General features: G+C 42.2%; 1 long non-coding RNA gene across 1 annotated transcript; it reads left to right on the top strand.

Annotated features, from left to right (window-relative positions):
* Positions 1 to 3,261: 3,261 nt before the first annotated feature.
* LOC143818532 (uncharacterized) lies at positions 3,262 to 4,259 on the top strand. Its single transcript, XR_013224589.1, has 4 exons — positions 3,262 to 3,300; positions 3,657 to 3,711; positions 3,816 to 3,956; positions 4,048 to 4,259. It is a non-coding gene; the product is annotated as an uncharacterized LOC143818532 (long non-coding RNA).
* Positions 4,260 to 4,515: the final 256 nt, after the last annotated feature.

Here is a 4,515-nt window from a genome sequence, read left to right on the forward strand (position 1 = left end):
CTGCTTCTGCGGACATGAGGCAGAAAGCATCCTTATTTCTTGTTAGCTTAACCTTAAGGTCAAGCCCGTTCAATATTAACTTTGGCTGATTAAATATATCCCCAAAGATGGGCCCCAAGAGGTCAATGGGTTTTGAGCGAGAAGCTGCATCGGCTCTTTTGATAAACCCCGCATTTGCGCCATCCATGCTCCGGTCATTGTGATGGCCCGCAGTGTCTTTATAGAACAAACCGGCTGTAAATTGTGATGACAGCGTCTGTGAGCTGTAATTTAAAAGGGTCTCTATGTACGCTCTATAGCTGTAGAGATTGTCCGATTGTGAGATAAGTCGATCTCCCAGAGTAATATCGACCTGGTTAAAAAGGGTGGCTAGAGGATAGTTTATGAGAGCCACCCGGGCACCATCGCCAATAGCCGTATTATCTTGCTTCACGATGCGACAGCTTATGTACAGCAGCGTGTTGTTCAGATCATAATAATAATCGCCGCTCCCAGATATGAAAAATTCCAACGGACCATTGTCTGACAGAGCCGCAACCGGTTGTACTTCTACAAATAGAGATTTCTCTATACTTGTTTGTGTCGGGGGTACGTCAAAAATATCCAGTTCAGATTTTGCGCACTCTACAGAAGCGTCATGCAGGAAAGCCATGATAACTGATTAGAAGATGTCTTCAGCAGAACGTCTTACTCGTTTCTGCCGGTGACGTCTCTTGGTGGTAGTTTTATTCATGAGCATCGGCGGTAAAGGCGGGCAAGAGCGCCTCTTTCTTTTTTGTGCTTTTTTAGCGACATAAATTATCCCAGATCCATCTTGCTGCGGTTGTGTATTTATCCGTTTCATAAGGGCCGTTGAAGCGGTCGTGACGGCGTCCGTCGCGATGTTCCGGACCGCCGTCTTTATGTGCGGTTTTACTAATTCTAAGCCTTTTCTGAAAAGTGGCATGGCGCGGCGAAATAAGCCTTTAAATATCCCGGCCAGGCCAGAGCCATGTACTCGCTCCCGCGGAACCCCTCTAGCCCGTGCCCCGACTGGGCTGCATAGTAGCGGGCATAAACAGCGGGATCTCCATACACCCTTTGAGACACCATTTTATCGTGTCAATACTGTCGCGGCCTAAAATGTAATCGCACGATACACTTGCCGTATCTGAATTTAACCGGCGTAGCCTGGTCCGACATGACTGTAATGTTTATGGAGTCAAAGTGCTGTTTGCACAGCGGTATGTAATCGGGGCGCGTGTAGCGCACAGTGACAATATCATTATCATCGCCGCTAACTTCTACGGTTCGTAACAGCTGAACGTAACTGTCGCCTACAAGCTGGTGTTGAATTATATCAGTGTATACAAAAAGCGAATAAAAACCAGCCTTTGAATCAGGGTAAAAGCGCCGATTCCACGGCATTAAAGCAACGGGGGAGTCATCGATGGTCTGTAGCCCGAAGATAAATTTTAGCTTAGTACCCAGAGCAAACTGTATAAGGGCCTGGTCGGGCAGGATCACCTCTCGGCGTAGCTCATCATACCGTATTCTGTAGGCAGGCGCGGATAAATTCAGCGCTTCTATTCGGGCATTGACCGCGGTAACCAGCTTATGAATGTTCGAGTAAAATCCTGATTTTATGTGATAATGTTCTAACGGTTCGCCGTGTTTGGCAGCGTAGAAGTTCCCTTCAAAAGCCTCAAACGTGTTCCACGTATGGGGGTACTGTATTTCCGTTAATGCCACTTCATAAGCATCTGAAAGATGAACGGCCCTAGCTAACTTGGTATTGTAATTCGATATGGTGTTGTCAGGGTAGATTTTAATTGATGAATTACTGGGCAGGGTAACGAAAAAGGAGCGCGCTTCCATGGTTATATATCTGTCAACTCCGAAGCCGGGATCCAACTATTGAATTTTTCGGGGTACCCCAGCCATTTGACGAGGCAGTGACTTACACCCCCGACACGTTTTTTTCTCAAAATCTTTTCTACTCTGTACACACGATTCTCATCCATAGGTATTTTTTGCAGCTCTTCCTTATAAAATGACCCCTCTACAACGTCACCGGCTAAATCAGCAATTTTATACAGAGGTTTATGAAATTTATTGGAGACTGCGGTAATTAAAAAAATCTCTTCGCTGTACGTCTTCTCATAGGCCTTACAGAATGTACCTTTATAGCGCGATATTCTGACATGATCTCCAACCTTTAACGCCGGCTTCATTGGTTTATTAGTAATAGTAGAACTGTAAATATTGCGCCAGATTTGCATAGCGTTTTTCTCTGTCACTTCAGCGGGACTACAGCGTATAGTAGAGTGATAAGTATGATTGTAGCTATGCACCAAATCCGGTAAAATATCAATATACCTAAAGGTATTATGCTTCGTGAGATAGCGCCACATACGAGTTTTTAATGTGCGATTAAAGCGCTCTACGATAGCTGCTTTCACAGCATTGTTGGTAAAAAAGTGGTGAATATTATGCATATTACATAGTTGCTTGAGTTGTGAATTTATAAATTCTTTGCCGCGATCCGTCTGCAATTTCTTCGGTATGCGCTTATCATTTTGAAATATTAATTCGAACGATCTCGCGACACATGCGCCTGTCTTGTTTGACAAGGCCACGCACCATGCGTATCTCGATAGAGTATCAATAACCGTCAGGATGTATTTGATATTATCATTTTCCCTTGAATAGTCAATTAAACTTACGAGATCCGCTTGCCACTGCGAATCAATATCCGAGACATAAATTTTATTTGTCAAAAACCGTTTTCTAACTGGTTTGTGCAGTGTGTAGGCATCTTGCTTATTCAGCCAGCCAATCACATCAGATTTCTTTATTCCGCGGTCTCTCGTCTCTCTAAATAATTTGTCTATTCCGCAAAATGATCCGGGCTCTTCAGGGGTAAAATAGTGTTTTTCTAATATGTGATCCCTGGTATTAGACGTCATGATTGAATAAATGATTGTGTCTTGATAATTAACAGTCTGCTTCTTTCAGAAATTCAGCTGTATAAAATTTTCTGTTTTAATCCGACTGTCATGTTTGAGTTAATACAAGCAATAATTATCTGTATGGGTGTGTTCTGGGTGTTAACAGAAGGCGTGTGGCTGAGGGTGTAACCGGGTGTGTTTCTGTCTGATAACAGAAGACGTGTGGCTGAGGGTGTAACCGGGTGTGTTTCTGGCTGATAACAGAAGGGCTGGGTTTCTGACACACAGGATAAATACGGCTGTCCGGTAGTGCAGCACTCACAGCCCCAAAGGCAGATCAGCCTAGACTAATCTCTACGCTATTCTAATTGTAAGTATATACATGCCTTATTATTAGCAAGTGGCTAATTATATTTAACTGTGCATCTCTAAAACCATAATTAAGGCTGTTATTTGTTTAATAAGCTAGTATTATACTGATAGTTGGCGGCATTATATGCTTTATTAATTTAACCGTATATTTATTATGACCTAATTTGTGTAATACACTAGTTAATAGCTGTTAACACATCGTAACTAGCGTACTTACTCATTACCTATGTTTTGCATGACAGACATATTTATACACTAGGCGCAATTTTATTTGTTGGGGTATATAAATGAGTTTGTCTGTGTTGTAAAATTAATATAGATAGCACAAAAATTTACACAGATAATTTATTTTAGATGGATTCCCAAAATTTTTTGGATTTTCCCGATCAAGTTGAGGATTCGGTATTAGGTATGTTTCAAGCTTTATATAAATGCATCTGTTAGGGAGCCTTTCTAGGTAAGGGCTGTTTTGTATATTATTTTTTTATATTGTTTTATTCTTTCTTGTTTAAGATGAATTTATCAGGACTATGCCCGCTGATTTTTTAAACAGCTTCAGCATGCCTGCTCTGGATTGTGATACAGCCGGAGCTGGGTATACTAACACTAGTGACGCTGACGCCGCTGTGTGGGATTTTGCGCAAGACATCATAGGTGGGTTGTGTGTCTCTGTGTATATATATATATATATATATATATATCTTTTAAGTATTTAGACGTATAAATATATATTAATTCTTTACAGATATGGACATGATTCCAGAACCCGTTACCTCGGAACACATTCAGGTGTCCGCTGACGAGCTGGCGTACCAGGCCCCCACACCGAGAAACAGCCCTGTTTGTAGAGCTCCTAAAAAACCGCGTGGGACTGCGAGCAAGAAAGGGAAAGGTAGCAAGCGTATGAAAATGTGTTTTTGCACAACCGCTCTGAGAAAATCCCCAAGCGTCTCTACTAAGTCCTATGTCTTTATTTATAGCTTGTAAACTGAAGCCTAGAAGAATTTTCACAAAAGAGAATATACACCTGCTAATGGAGAACCCCACAGATGCTCCAGAAGCCGCCACGGCAATCATCCACCCCACATCGCTAGCCCGTAAGTGTATATTTTGATATACGTGCACAATCTCTGTACAATCAATGATAGACGGGCTTCTCCAATGAGGTCCTGATCCTACACATATCTGACACATGTATAATCTTTTCCGCAGC

This window comes from Ranitomeya variabilis, chromosome 3, assembly GCF_051348905.1.
Source record: "Ranitomeya variabilis isolate aRanVar5 chromosome 3, aRanVar5.hap1, whole genome shotgun sequence".
NCBI classification, from domain to species: domain Eukaryota; kingdom Metazoa; phylum Chordata; class Amphibia; order Anura; family Dendrobatidae; genus Ranitomeya; species Ranitomeya variabilis.